Genomic DNA, 15,815 nt, shown 5'->3' with positions numbered 1-15,815 from the left:
AGAATGATGAGAAGGAATTGTCCAGGTTGAGAGAAGAGAGAGACAGTCCAGGAAAAGGTATGAAATAGCCTGGCACATTGGGAAAACTGGAAATAGTTGTGTATAGTGGAACACAGAGAGTGAAGGCGTTGGTCAGAGGGGAGACTGGCAGTGAGGCTTCTATGGGCAAATCACAGAAACCTTATGTTCCAGGCCAAGGAGATTGGAGTCCTCCTGCAGGAACCATCAAAGAGCTCTACACAAGGAGTGACAGGGCCACCAAGTTGTGTGTTAGGACTGTCACTCTTCTAAATGCTACCTATTTCAGCCAGACTCAACTTCAAATCCTAAGTTTGGATCTTATTAAAACATTTAGATCTTAGACTGTTGCCCAACAGCCCTGGCCTTGACCTCATGGTTTAGCTCATCTTTTCTAGGACAAATGCCTTTCTTTATTCCTTGGAGGTGTGTTGAATCTGGATAATCTGGGTGCAAGTGCACGGGATGGAGGCTGTGCCCACTCAGTACAAATCACCACCATCTTATATGTAGGTGCTTTGAAAGTGGGGTCCTCCCTCTGGCAGAGCATGTCTCCATGCTTGCATTCTGGGGTCTTAGATAACTGGAGGTATAAAAGAAACCTAACACTGTACAAAGAACAGAACCACAGAGATCTCAGGATGAATACGTCCTCTTGTCATTGCCTGAAAAAAACACACGTAAACAAAACCAAATGGAAATACTGAGTGGAAATGTGTTTTCTCCTGCAGAAGCAGCACATTTGGCAAACTTCTACTGAAAGGACATATAGTTGGTAAATACAATGCAAACGTTTCATGACAAGTAGCAGGCATTAAACTTACTGCATGTTGGGGGAGATAGGAGGAGGGTGGAATGTGTTTTATCTCAGGGAGGCAATCAGAGAATGTGCGTGAAGGGGAGGGGAGTGCTCCCTCAGGGGTGAGGGTGGCGGTGGACAACCAGAAGGAAAGTGGGCACAAGGGAGACCAGCGGTCTGGGGGATCAACCGTTCACTGAAGAAAAACTGAATGCAGGGCTATGGGAAAGACTGTTTTCTGGGAAACTTCAGATAATTTTGCCACACCCCCCCCCCCACACAGGAAACATTTGGCCATGTTTGGTCATCCCAACTGGAGGTGTGGGTGCTATTGGCATCCAAGGGCACTGCTAAATAAACATCTTAGGATACACAGGACAGCTCCCTCAACAAAGAATTATCCAGCCCCAAATGTCAGTAGTGCTGAAGCTGAGAAAACCCTGATCCCTTACAAAGCTTTCGCCTGTGCCCATCCTTGGCAACGTTATTCTACTTTCCACGGCTGCATCTGAAGACAACTGCCAGTAGATTTTTTTTTAAAAAAACACCGTAATGTCTAAAAATAAAACCATTTTTATACTTCAAGGAACAAACAGAGCGATCATTTTTTCATGACTCTCTCAGCGTTTGAACATTTCCAAAGGCTGGGGACAGCAGCCTTGCAATCTCTCCACAGCTCCCTGCCCCTCAGATCCCTGTGCCGAGCCTCGCCTGGCCTCTCTAGGTTGGCTGCTGCAGCAAATGATAAGACCTTAATTTACGAAAGGATGCTATTCCTGGCAGGTAACAGCCAGAAACTTCCAGGAAAGGTGTCCTTCCTAATGTCCAGAATCCCTTCCACCCTAGCATTCAGTCCCTAGCATCTGATCCCTATACTGCCCCCTACTCATTGCAATGTTCCTGGGCTCTAATTCCAGGCCTGAAAACCCAGCAAGTTGTCTATGCCACTTTGCCCCAACCCGTCTGACTCTGATTTCAAAGATAGGGCAGAAAATGAATTTCCTAACAGGCAATTTTTTTTTGAAGGCAAAAGGTCTATGTGCCATTAAGAATCCAGAGCCTAGCCTGGCTATTACCTCAGACAAATCACATCCTCGTAATTTTCTTCCAACAAATGTCTGTGAAGGCTGCCAGACTAGGGCAGAAATTTGTTTAATGACAGTCTCTGGGAAATTAAACACTCTGAACAATGGTGACGGATGTGTTCCCCCCTCCAGCCCACCCCCACGGCCTCTTTTCCAAGGGTAGACCCAGCAGTCACACAGAGGACCAAATACAGATGAATGCCCCAGGCCACAGGAATCAATCTTGATTTTACGTGTGCTCTGTTCCTTCCCATTTCCCTCCGAGTCCCCTTCATCTTCTTCCATCTCCAGAACCCAGCGTGGTACTGGCTTGGCCACAACTTCTGGGTAATATTTTTACCTTCCTGCCCTCCTTTTCCTGACCATGTTATGTAAGGAAGATCCCAGCTGCCCAAGGCAAGGAGGTGGAGGGAGGGAAGAACTCTGAATTCGTGACAGAGACTCCGTCCTCATTTCTCCCCTGCTGTGTAGTGTCAGCACAATTCACCGTCATCAGGACAATGGCAGGCTGTCTCACAGGAGGGCAGGGCTAAGACCCAGGCCTGCCCCTCATCTCAGCTGAAGAACCTTGTATGGGCAGGGAGTGACTTGCTCAAGGTCACACACCCTCTCTCTGGAGTGTATGGCCGTGAATTTTCAAACTTGAGTGGATAAGTTTTCCTTTTGTCTTATGTGTGGTAGGTTTAGAGGCCCTTTGCATGGTCCCTCAGAGTCCCATGGGGGAAATGACTCACTCACACTGAGGCTGGGATCTCGGGTCTTTGCCTTTTTTAGCTCTGACCTTTAGTCGGGATTGCACTTAAACCTCACATGATTAAACCTTTCCCCCTCCTGCCTCTCCCCTCCTGTGAGGAAGGAGGAGACGGAGAAGAAACACAGTACTCAAGGCCTGTGCTTACTCCCTGGGGGGTTGCATTCATGTGCGTTCCCAATACACAGAGGGGCAAGCAGGAGCCATATGTCTACTCTACTCTTGGTGCTTCATCTCATACGTGAGTTTCTGAAGCCCAGAGACCTGTCCTTCTAGTTCCCAAACTATTATGTTCAAATTCCTATAGACTTTTATGATTTATACTTTTCTATATATCTAATGCAATGGAATCCCATAATTTATTGTGTTTCCTGCTTTTTAAGTTAACTTTGTCCTAATTCCACACACACTGGAGAAAAATAAATCCCTGTATATCCTAATTAATCTACTGATTTTCCTAGATTCACTCCACTATTTTTGTTGAAGTATCTAGGAACATGCAAAAGGTACACTCAATTTTCCATCAAACCAACCAATCAACCAACCAACCAACCAACCAACCAACCAACCAACCAACCACACGAGTGGACCAGGACTTGGAAAATGACAAACGAATGACTGAGACATTCTGTGCATCTATGCTCCTCCTGTCTTTGTTCACCCTCCTTAAGGCTATGGGAATTGCTATTCCATTTCACTTGAAGTGGATTTTGGCTCCATAAAGAATATGAGTGACTCCTGCTAGATGAAGCTTCCAAATAGCATGCCCAGGCTCTTGGCACTTTTGGTAACCAAAACCCACGGTCCAGTCAATGGGAGAGACACAGGACTATAGGTAATGCCAATGGATGGATGTGGCATCCTTGGAACAGGCTCCAAGTCTCACAGGTGGGGGTGGGTGCTGCTGTTGCTTATCTTTTAAAATGAGTTTCCATGTTTTATCTGTGAGAGGGACCCACAACTAGCAAGATTTACTAAACACTTAAAATCACCAGTTGTAACCCCTGATAGACAGCTGAAATTTGGGAGTTTCGGAGTGATTTCTGAGGTCTAAGAGGGAAGCAGGGTGGTGCAGGAAGGCATGCATGGAAACTGGTGTCAGGCAGAGCTACGTCCAGATCCTAAACTGACCTTTTTAGTTGTACGATTTTGAGAAAGCTGAGTCCAAACTTTCTCACATGTATCATCAAGGCATCATTTTGCACATTTCTTTTTGGGTGTGACTTGAGTAAAGAACAGAGATGGCTTTTCTTGCTCCCAGCACCAAGACACCCAAATGCAACCCCAGATATGGGGCAGTAAATATTCTGTGAATGAAGCAATCTGTATTTATGAGTGCCCTGTCATTCCCCAGTCTATCAATGTGATCAGCCTCTTTCCTTTATCTGCAGTCTGCCACATCTTACTCTTGACCAGGATTACACAAAGCCTGAGGCTGGAGTGACAGAGCTAAAAGCTTATGGTACATAAAGTGGCCCAGAATCGAGAACCCCCCACTATGGTACCACATCCAGTCTTATTTTCGGGAGACAGTACCAAGCTGTTTAGTTTTTTTTTGTTGTTTGTTTTGTTTTGTTTTGCAAAACACATGGCCCTTCCTTCCAAACCATTAGTATAACTCCAGAATTCAAACCTGAAGAATTAGATGACAGTCGAGTATGAGTGATGGACAGAGGCCCATGGGCTGTTTAATGCTTAAAGAAATTGGTTACTTTTAAAGACTGTCATTTCAGCTATTGTAATAGGCTCAAGGGAGAGAGATTTGGGGGTTCAAATAGCAGGAAGTAGGTGACTGGTCTCTCAGCTTTTCTGGGAAGCCAGACTTGAATTTGACCTAAATAAGGCATGCCAATCAACCTCTGATTAATACAAAACCCAAGCTTCATCTCTTTGTTTCATCACTTTTCTGGGGTGTTGGTAAATCTCTGAAAAGCTCAAAAGGCAAATCAGGAAAAAGAAGATTTTAAAGTTCCATTTTTTGCCACTTGTTAACCAAGCAGATAAGCTCCTTTGGTTCAGGTGAGGCTTCAGGATTAACTCCAGGATTCATAACTGTGTCTTCCCTCTGCCCCAGAAAACAGAAAGCTGGCTGTCTTTCGTCACCTGCACTTCCTATCCAAGAATAGGATTATTTTAAGACACTCTGAATCTCCTTCCACCTCCTATCCTGTGGACTCCAGGGCTTTGACAGTAATGCTTCCCCTTCCCCTTCCATTCAATAGGACTTTAAGCAAATCATTTAGTGTAACCAGTCAAAAAGAACCATCTGTAAATCAGATGCAGAAGGCAATAAAAACAGCACCAGTGACACACAAACAGCATTCTATATTTGACAAGTTGAGCCTCTGATAAAAACAGTATATTTTGCCATTCCAACCCCCCCCAATCCAGGAAGCACTGACAAGAAAAGCAGTAGGAGCGGCAACACCCTGCAACAAAAAGATAATGTCGACAGTCTATTTCCAGCCCTGCTTGGTTCCCACTGCCTAGTTAATAACACTTGCCTCCAAAGAGTTGGCCAGCCATCCTCCCAACCCCATTCCCAGTCCACATGGTAAATATTAACTATGGTCTAAGATTCAGTCAGTCATCCCACCCATGGGGCTATCTGGAGAGACTCCAGGAATGAGACAGCGCCTGCAGAGCAAGTAGGAGCCTTTTTCTACTAGATTGAATGTGAATGGCAAGAATGTTCCAAAGTGAACATTCTGTACATCTTTTCATAATGGCAAGAACATTCCAAAGTATACGTTCTGTACATCTGATACAAACAGAGCTGCAGAGTGAGTATGTACACTTGCAGATGCACAGTCATGGACCATGGACTAGAAGGGCCACACTGACTGAGAGAAGGCAGTATAGCCACTTTCATGGAAGGTTTTGTCTGGCCAGCCACTGAGCTAAGTGCTGTACCTGTCCTAGTAGTGGAGATGTTGTTATCGCCACATTACCAAGAAAGGGCAAATGAGAGATGGTAAGAGCTTTACTCAAGGTCACATAGCTAGTAAGTATCAGACTGGGAACCAAATAGAGGACACAGGAGACAGCAAAGCACATACTCTTTACTGCCATACCACTGAGCCTTGCCTGCCCTCCTGTGTGGGTGAATGAGTAGGTGCTGTTATACCTTCTTAATTTCCTAGGTTCTCTTCTTCTGTTGGGCCTCCTGCCTCCGGCATCTTAGTTTTATGAAGGAAGGGGACTACACAGCAAGGTACTAGTTAGAAACTTTCTCACTCTAGGTTGGAATTAAACTGTCATATAACTATTTCTTAATGGGCAAACATACTATGACTCTCAGAATCACCCTCCAAACCTTTATTAGGCAAATTTCAAAGTCCTCTAGCTTCATATTCAGTGTGGCCCAGCTCTGAATGGTTGGCACTCAGTAAATACTTGTTGAATAAGTGAACAATGAATCGTTCAATCAGCTGATAGATTTAAAATAGGTAAGTCTGAAAGTCATTATGGCAGCAAAATATAAAGGTAGCTGGCAGGGTGTAGTAAAATATTAAACAGTAAAGTCTATGATAGCCAAATCCATTGTATTGGCCTCCAAATGAACTTGAAAAATACTGTTTCCCAGTGAGTTCCCTGGACACGGGCCAATGCTTGCCTGGTCAATGAGTTACTCCCAAAGTGTAAGTAAGGAGGTTCATCAGCTTTGCATACCCCTTCAGGAGCAATTGAGAAAATGAATAGTCTGCTCCTCCATGAGATCCAAGTGGCCTAATGGAATAATGCAACTCCACAAGGGCCTAAATTATGTCTGGGGATTATGTTGCTCATTAGGTAGCATCCCTGCTATGAAAACTGGTCAACCCAATGCAAAGAGAGATGGGAAACACATCCAGTGGGTGAGGAGCCATGAGCGCTCTCTCTGTATTGTAACGGAACTGTCCATCCTGTTGTGCAGGGTGTCCCAACCCACAGGCCAGCTGCCATTGACCAAGGAGTAGCCATGGCCCCAGATGTGTCTAAAAATGCTAAGTGGGCTATTTGGGGCCCAAGGAAGTTCTGTTAATAATATAAATAGCAGGCCAATGTTGGGAAATTCAAAAGCTATGTTTTGCTTCCAAATTACAGATTCAATAAATTTTATTCCACATGCATATATTATAATATTTTAGAATGTGCTTTTTTAAGATAAAAAGAATTTAAAGCCTACCTGTGTGCAATTCCCCCAAGTTAAAGCTAAAATTTCCTAACCTTTGAAGGTTCATTTCTCTTATGCTGTCATTAAAATTACTTATGCCTTTAATTTGCTGAGTTGCAGTTAGTGGGAAATCTCCCCAGCCACACACTGTTCTCCGTTAGTCACTCCTGGGTTCTGAGGCACTGCTCCTTATAAGAGTAAGCCATAATTGAAATACCCTCTAAAATAGGATAAAATCATCTTCTACAGAGCATGCTCAGCTACATACTTTAAGTAAACTTGGCTCTGTGTTCCGCTCTCGATGAGAAGGTCTATTATTCCAACCATGTCATATTTGCAATTTCAGCTGTTTTCCAATCAGGCAAGTGCAAATAAATAAATAAATAAAATAAAAAGAGGCCAGAGTGTGCTCTCTAGAGTGGTAAAGGTTTGCCTCCTCTACTTCTGCACAATGAGGGCACGCAGACAAATTCAGTGACTTTTCACACAGACTTACTTGTGAGGTGAGATTATGAGTACTTTTAGTTTCTTTCTCTCCATCTTCATCTTTATCACGTTATTAGTTCTTTTAAAAAGTCAGAATGGAAATGAGTTTCTGGCTTTCCTACTGCACTTGATCCATTAGCATCAATTTTACAGTTGATACAGTGGGTCTTAAAGAATGCAGAATTTATAAGATGGAAACTTTGGCTGTGATCACACTATTGAGTACCAATCAACTTATAGTAAGAAAGATGGGTTCACATTTGGAAATAAAAGCACTTTCCTTAGAACATAGAAGGCAGATTTTGGGGGGATTCTTTCAAGAGGGTAAATCTCCTAGGACTGGGACTGGCTACTTGAGTTATACTGAGTGCTCTCGGGAAAGGGGCCTGTCATGTATGAACTCGTGGCCTTAAATACAACTCATTTATCTTCTAAAGGCCTCAGTTTCATAATCTCCCCAATCACAACACTAATATAGACTCTAGAGAGTTGTAGGATTAAATTATAAACACATGGACAGCACCCAACACATGGTAAGGTCCTCAATGTGTGTAACTTAAACATAGATTGAAAACTTGAGCTGTGTGACCTTGGACACACACAGAATTACCTCCATGAAAAGGAGAATGGCATTACCTCACTCATAGAATTCTTTTAATGACCATCTGTAGGTATCAGATAGTAATTGAGCAAATTTTATGTGCCAGGGACTTTTGTGTATATGTGTCTCTCTTTAAGCATGTAAATTGACAATCAAAAATCTCTGTGTAGTACAAGGTATTGTTTCAGGTAACCAGATACTAAATATAAGAAATTGCATGGGCTCAGGTGGCAAACACATACTGAGACACAAGATGACCTGCTCTTTAGAAGGTAAATCTCATTCATTGATTCGTTAAACATTTATTGTGTGTGTGTTAGGAGGCAGGCAGGGCACTATTAGACACAGTTTAATAAAACATGGCCCCTGTCGATGCATGAGACAGAATTTACACACAGCTCTTGGCTTCATATCTTTAACTAGAAGTATTAGTTTCCTTCTTTTCCTCCCTCAAGGAGATCTCTGATTAACTGGGAGATGAGTGAAAATCAATTCAAGGACTGGGTTTGGTAAATGCTAAAAGGCAGCAATATGCCTAATGCCCTCCTGTCACTTCCAGATTCACGGATGAAGGTGAAAAAAGTGTGTCAGGATTGAGAAGTCTATATACTTCTAATGGAATCTTGAAATGCGTGGATAAAAAATGTCATTAATTCAGACCCTGTTAATTGAAAAACTTTGTAATTTAGAAGAGGGTGGTCTACGATTACTTTTGTAGGGGTAAGTGGTGGGAGGAACAGAGTGCTACAGAAAATAGTAAGTGAAACACAGCTGGAAAGTTCTACGGGCATATGTTTTTGTTGACTGGGGAGAAAAAATGGGCTGAGAAGATAAAGAGACTAGAGTTAGAGAGCAAGGACAAGAGCTCATTGTGTTCTTTCCTCTAGGTCTCAAACATCCAACAATCTCTTGGATGTTTCGAAGATGAAGATTCCCCATAACTCTTCAGCCTTCTGAGTAACTTGATAACACTTTCCTCTGTGATGCATTTGCCTTTCAGTGCCCAATATCAAGCTTGGTGGCCAGCACAGAAAAGGCTCTGTAAATGTTTGTTGACTTGGCAGATGAATGGGAAATGCCTGTGTGATGCCTCAGGGTTCTTACTGCGTGCAGCAGAGATGGTGGATGGAGAGAAGCCTTCCCAGAGTTGGTGCTCCAGCCAGGGCTCAGGATTTTTGTTTGGATTGGCCTTGAAAGGACAAGAAGAATCAGTCTTGCTCTTCACAGCTACCCAGAGAGGGGCTACACTGATAGAGACACACTGAGGTGTTCATTTGGCTCAGTTAATTCCTGCCTCAAAGCAGCTCAGAGCATGTGTGGCTGCAAATGACTTTTTATGCCACTTATGGCTGCAGGCTGGGAGTGAATGTACTCTACACTTGCTTATATGGGACTATTCAGTGCCACAGATTTTGTGTAGCTAAAAGTTTATAGGAACAGGGTGCAACTGTAGCATTTTCATGGACACTAATCTATTTGGTTCACGGCACCCCACACAGGAATGACTAGTCACTTTTTTTTTCTAGAGACATCAGGCATTTTCTAGTTAAAGAGCTGGGAGGACCCTAACTCTATGCTCTTTTCCTGGAACATGGGTTCTCACCAACACTCTAAGGTGAGATTTAGTGGTGAAATCACAATGATATGAGCAACAATGACCCAAGCTTGTCTATCCAGACACATTTTCAAAAGCTTTCTCTGAAAAATGTTCTGGGCTTGGAGGAGCTATAGTGAGCAATACAAGTCTTTGGGAGGAGAGAGGTCCAGAACCAGGGCAGTAGGATAGTGGCAAAGCTCTTCTGCATGCAAGGGCTAGATCTCTACGGGAAGAAGGGAAGTTCCATGAAACTCTTGCAGGCACATTAACTTGGGGAGGTTTGGGGTCTCTAACTGCTAGGCAGAGAGGGCAGGGAGCTGGGGAGCAGAATGCAGGGGGACCTGAGGGCCCTAGCTAGGCAAGCAGTGATCTCGTGCTTTCAGGTCTGTGGTTTCTACACTGTGTTCAAAGAGGTGAGAGATTCTACCTGAAGGACCAAGGGCCAAGAGCTCAAGTTGTCCCCTCCCATTTGAGTGGGAACAGCTTTGCTTTTATCTCTATTACTTACTGAGCCTCCTAGTCTTTTTATTTTTAAAGAAGGGTTTGGCTGTGGACATGTTTGAAATATGTTGATCTAGCTCTCCAGGCTGGATCCAAGACGCTTTGGGTTGAGTAAGGGGCTGGTGAGAGCCCTGTGGGACTGAAGTCAAGGGAGCTGGGTTGAGGTCAGGCCTCACTCTTAGAGGAAATGTGTAGGGAGCAAGGTCTTACAGAGACTGGGCCAGCACAGCAAGGGACAAAAATGTGGAGAACTGAGGATAACTCAGGTGGCAAGTCACATTTCTGGCATTCTGCAAATCAGGTTTATTATGTGCAAATTTAATTCGGCCCTTCCCCCAACCTACACAGTAGGACCCAGGCTGCTAAAATACTTTCCCAGGGTGGTCTGAGGAGTGGATATCTGTCTTTGCATTAAAAATTGCAGGTGGGGAAGGGCACCGGCTTAACAGCATTCACACTACATCCCTCTCACTGCACATACCTATGAAACCCAACCTGGAGGGAGTGCCTTCCAAAGAGGAGGAGAACTTTTGGGTGTGGCTAGGGAAGGCGGGGAGCTGGTTGCTTTTGGGCAGTACACAAAATTAATGACATTGGGATTGTTTCTGCTTTGGATACAAGTAATTGAAATGACTGAAATGGAAATGAACATGTGCTTTTGATGATTAGGAGATGAAAAAGAAACAATTAGCATGAAGATTAATAAAGGGCAAAATAATTTTTTTCTCCTTGACAATACAGATGCTCACAAGAGAAAACGTATTCGAAAAACTTTTCAATTTGGCGACCCTCCACTGGAGCCTGGAGACACTAGAAAAATTTTCAAATAGTCAGGGCCAGACAAATTCTAAATAAAATTCACAGAAGTAGTTCAAGTAAGGGTTAGAGCCAAAAATTCAGGTTGTCCACAAGGTCTGAGTGTGAAGAAACTCTTTCCACATTTCTCATCATTGGGGTGAGATGCTGGCCATACAAGAAAAGTTTCCATCCTTCTACCTAGGAGTTTCCTGTTCTGTTCAATCACAGTAAACACCCCCATGGCAAGTTTCTCCTGAGAGGTTATTCAGGTATCGCCTTGTCTCTTCTAAAACAGTACCCAACTAGCCTAACTGCAAAGTTGTAGGGAGTACTCTCCTTCTCTCTCTCTGATATTTTTAGTGAGCCAGCCTGCCTAATATCTTGATCATAGTGCATTAAAGCAGAAAAATGTGGCTAACAATTCAGTGGTCCTACTGAGGCCATCTATGAGTTGGGAATCCACTCCCCACCCCACCCAGTACAAGCCCTCCTATTCTCTCTTGACACTCAAGACCTCAGCAGCATTTTTCACTCATTCTGCATAATGAGGCTCTTGGTGCTCTTATTAGGAGGTACATGGTCAAGGGTGCGGAATGAAGTTTCTTAGAAGCAGAGAGTAGGCAGTGACTCCAAAAAGCAAAGGAAATGCTTTGTCCCTCCTATAAGAGAATTGGTGGTAGCATGCTAAATGACAGTCAGAGACATTTGGTGCTGTTAGCCTAATACTCACTCACGAGCGGTGTGATTTTGGAAAGGATTAACTTCCCTAAATCTGAGATATTTCATCTGTACCCGGGGTCTGCTGAGGTGGGCAACTGTTGGTGGCTTACCTAATAGTTGCCTTCCCTCTTCTTCCTACTTTTATTCACATGTCTGTCTATCCTCTGGGCAGTCCCTGAGCCTGAGTCAATGTGGACCCCCCCAACCCAGATGTGGATCTGATTGGTCTGAGTATAACCTCCCCCTTTTTTTGTATAGCATATGGTTCAGAACTGGGTGTGTGCTCAAATTCAAGCCAAGGAGATAAGCAGAGGGAAGACTGGGTCTATGAATGTTCTTGCTTCTTCTGGGGTCATATCCTAAAGTGACTCCTCTCTCTTTCACGGGATGATGTGGTGTGCAACATACATCAAGAAAGCTGCTACACAGAGGAGGGTAGGGCCCCCCAAATTGTAGAAAAATGAACTGAAGCCCCTGGATTAAGCCAGCCCTGAAGTCCACAGTATTTCTACCTTCTAGTTATATGAGCCATTTTTCTTCTTGTTAAAGATAATAATTGTTAAGTTTTCTGTTACTTGCAAATTAAAGTATATAAAATAATAGAGACAGCTATTATAATTTGGGGGAAGATAAATAAAAAATAAAAGAAGAGATGTGTTGCACTTAGCATAGAACTCAGTACAGAGTAAGCACTCAAGACATGATAGCTCCTTTCGCTGTGGTATCTTTTCTGGGTACACTGCCTCATCTCAATTAAGGGATTCTCCCAGAGGATCTATTTCAGTTTTATTCAAGCACAGGGACATCTCCAGCATTATAAATGTTGAGAAGTTCCACTCATCGGCCGTTTCTAGAAATTGAGGGTGCTGGGGGCAGAAGGAACTATATCCGGAGGACCCTTAATGCCTGCTATGAGTTGAATTGTGTCCCCCTCCAAAATATGTTACAGTCCTAAAGCCAGTACCACAGAATGTGACCCTACTTGGAAATAGGATCACTGCAAATATAATGAGTTAAGATGAGGTCATACTAATTCAATATAACTCGTTTTCTTAGGAGGAGATGGCAATGTGAAGGCACAGACACACAAGGAGAAAGAATGTCGTGTGATGATAAAGGCAGAGGTTGGTGTAATATACCTGCAAGAAAGGAACACCAAGGATTGCCAACAAACCACCAAGAGGAAAGGAGGGATTTCCCTATAGGTTTCAGAAGATTTTCAGAGTAGGTTTTAGGGGCATGGCCCTGTCAACACTTTGATTTTGGACTTCTAGGCTTCAGAACTGTGAGATATTAAATTTCTGCTGTTTTAAGTCACCTGTTTTGTGGTATTTTGTTATGGCAGCTCCAGGAAATAAAGACAGTGTCTGTTCAGAATTACTAACAAATCAGGTGGAAACCATACATTTTAAATCACCTATCTTTCTAAAAGACTTACAAATGTTATCAGATATCCTCTACCTATGATAGCTCATTCCAGACAGCTAAAAGTTTAACATTCTCTCTCTAAAAGCATCCCAGTATCCCTTTATTTAAAGGTATTACCAATCTCCAAGTCTTAAAGAACAAAATCAAAATCAAAGTATACAGATGTATAAAAATAGATAAAAGTGTAGCGCCTACAGTTTAAGGATTTGGGGACCTTCAGACCTGCTGCCAACTCTCTCTTATGATCCTTAATCACCCCCAAAGAACCACTAGGGTTCCACAGCACTTAGGCTGAGAAACACTGTTCTAGGGAATGCAAATCATGGGTGCTTACCGCCACATTCGGAAGTACACTAGGAGTTCTCTTGAATGACGGCCACACAACTGATTTGCCAGCTTAAGAAATGTTCTCCATCCTTTCTGTAAAATATGGTGACAGACACCCAAGCTGAGACTGCAGGCTGTGCCCCTGTGCTTCTGCTTCCACCAGTTGAGATGTGAGCTTTTGGAGTCTGTTTTCAAACCTGTTTCTGCCGGTTGCCTTATTCGTGTAATTACATAATTTGGTTGCAGATTATATACACTGATGAAATGTAAGTGTGAAAAGAAAATGCTCTAAGTTGCATGCTTTGGAACATTGGATAAAAAAAGTTGCTAAAACAAAATCAAAACTGTTGGCAAACCAGGTGTGGGTGGGTCAACCCCAAAGACTGGAAGACTCTGTACTTAGACTGCTTCCTAAGTGCCTTCAAGATCTCACTCCATTTTAAGTAAACTGGAACTGAAAATTGCAGATGGTGACTTTTAGGTATGGTTTATTGGTCATTAAAAACTCCAACTGGCAAACCTAAGAAATGCTTTGGTCTTGTATGAAAAAATTGGTGAGTGAATATGTGTTTATATGCTTTAAGTCAAAATAAAACATTGAGGGTACACACATATCATGTTATGATTAACCATAACTATTTTCATGGTTTTTTTAATTAGCTAATCAGCTGCCAGGTCCAGGTGCATGGACTGAGAGAGACTTTATGCAGTTGCTTCATTTTGGATGCTATATTTTTTGGATAGGCAAATTCTGCTTTTTTGTCTTAGTTGTCATCAGTGGCTATCTAGAATGTAAGCTCCATGAGGGAGGGAATACTTGTTTGCTTTGTTCAGTGATGTCCATTTTTCAAAAATTCTACTGATTCAAAACATCATAGATATTGTCAATAAAACAAAAGGAACATGTGTTTACCTGTCTAATTTTTAAAGCTACTTAAAAAATGGAAAACGACCTATAAATCATCTCCTGTGGGTATGATTATACATTGGGCATGAGTCTCAGAAAGGACTTTGTTGACTTCCCGGCCATATCATATCTAGGTCAAAGACTCGGCCACTTACCAGAGACAGAACACTAGACCTAACCTAGTCAGGTGTGTGTGGGGAAAGGGAAGCAGCTTAGAATGGCTGTAACTGCCATCTCTGGGCATTTCACCTTCTGCAGGTAAAAGTCTTTAGAGTGTAAATCCCACTCCAATTTGGATTTAGGTTTTGATTCTACTAACTTAAAAAGAATTGCATTTTCTGAACATTCTCAGAAATGAAGTAGTAAATAAAACATATCAGTGTACTGTAATGGTTCTAAAAAGCCATATGCATAAAACGGTACCCATCCCCATTCAGAGTCCAGATAAACTCTATCCCTGGGAAGATGCTCCCATTCTGAGAAAGTCAGGCTAAGAAGAAGAGAGCAGGAAGGGTGACAGCCATCCTGCTTTTAGCTGAGGAGACTAGGGGCCAGAGTGGCCAAGTGGCTTGCCTGCAGCAAGTGTAGGGTGGCATCTGATCTGGAGTGAGAACTCAAATCTCCTATTCTATTCCCCATACTGTATGGCCCTAGCAAAAGCAAAAAGGAAGAAGAATCAAGATGACTGGGAATGAGTTCACAGTGACATCCTATCTTACATGTGTCATGTGCCCAATAAATACTGGTTAGTTTGACATCCTGACCCCATGGGTGGCAATAGGCTGAAAGTCACTGGGTGTGGAAATCATCAAGACTTTTTAAATGAGAAGAATCTGGAGTGGCATATGTTGTTGGCATCCTCCTAACCCCATTAGCAGCTGGACAAGTGGAGAGCAAATAGACAACCATTTCCCAGTTCTGAGGCCATTCTCTCTGGAGGGACTTTCTAAAGGAGAATACTGCCTAAATTGGCAATTAACCCAAACTTAACAAGGGCTTATAGTCACAGCAGGGCAAATCTGGTGAAAGCCAACCTCAGACAGAACAGGCCAAAGGGAACCTTCCACACTCAAACTGTAGGAGGAAAAGCAATTGGCTGTTGGCCTATAAGTCTTTCATTTCTGGGTGTGATTATCTCTACATTGGAACTTAATGGATAATGGGGAAGTGCAAAGGTATTTCTGAGGCTGCTCTTTTGGATTGTGAGGATTTGTCTATTCTTTAGCCCCAGACAGGGCAATGCTTAATGATCTGCAGCACAGGTTTGGGAAGCAATACCCATAGTTTGGAGTACTGGTACAGGTTATTTATGATTTCTTACAGCCTCAGTTTTTTATTTGTATACTGAAGGGAAAAGGTATCTACCTCAGAGTTTTGTTGTGAATATTAAGTGAAATAATAAATGCAAAGTGCTTAGCACATAGATGTTCAATAAATATTAGCTAACTAATAACTAATTAAAATAATCTTAGGGAAATATGAGAAACTCTCTCATCAAGTCAATCATCTGAGTGTCTAGCACATGCAAACTCTTTGCTAGACATTGTGAGGCTCTAAGAAGCACTCCACAAGGGGAGTTTCTTCATCAGCAGGGGAGATAATCCATGTACACAATTAGCTCTAGTGTGAGGTGGAAAATTA

The 15,815-nt window shown here is 42.8% G+C and overlaps 1 protein-coding gene and 1 long non-coding RNA gene across 9 annotated transcripts in view; one reads left to right on the top strand and one right to left on the bottom strand.

Moving 5' to 3' along the window:
* Positions 1-15,815, bottom strand: part of ELMO1 (engulfment and cell motility 1) — a 641,219-nt gene that overhangs the window by 77,378 nt on the left and 548,026 nt on the right. The gene's annotated exons all lie outside the window — the stretch shown is intronic.
* Positions 3,290-14,115, top strand: LOC121028482 (uncharacterized). Its single transcript, XR_005789245.1, has 2 exons — positions 3,290-5,627; positions 12,569-14,115. It is a non-coding gene; the product is annotated as an uncharacterized LOC121028482 (long non-coding RNA).

Source organism: Herpailurus yagouaroundi, unplaced genomic scaffold, assembly GCF_014898765.1.
Source record: "Herpailurus yagouaroundi ecotype Mexico unplaced genomic scaffold, PumYag 100, whole genome shotgun sequence".
In the NCBI taxonomy this organism is placed as follows: domain Eukaryota; kingdom Metazoa; phylum Chordata; class Mammalia; order Carnivora; family Felidae; genus Herpailurus; species Herpailurus yagouaroundi.
This window is presented reverse-complemented; position numbering and strand designations above follow the sequence as displayed.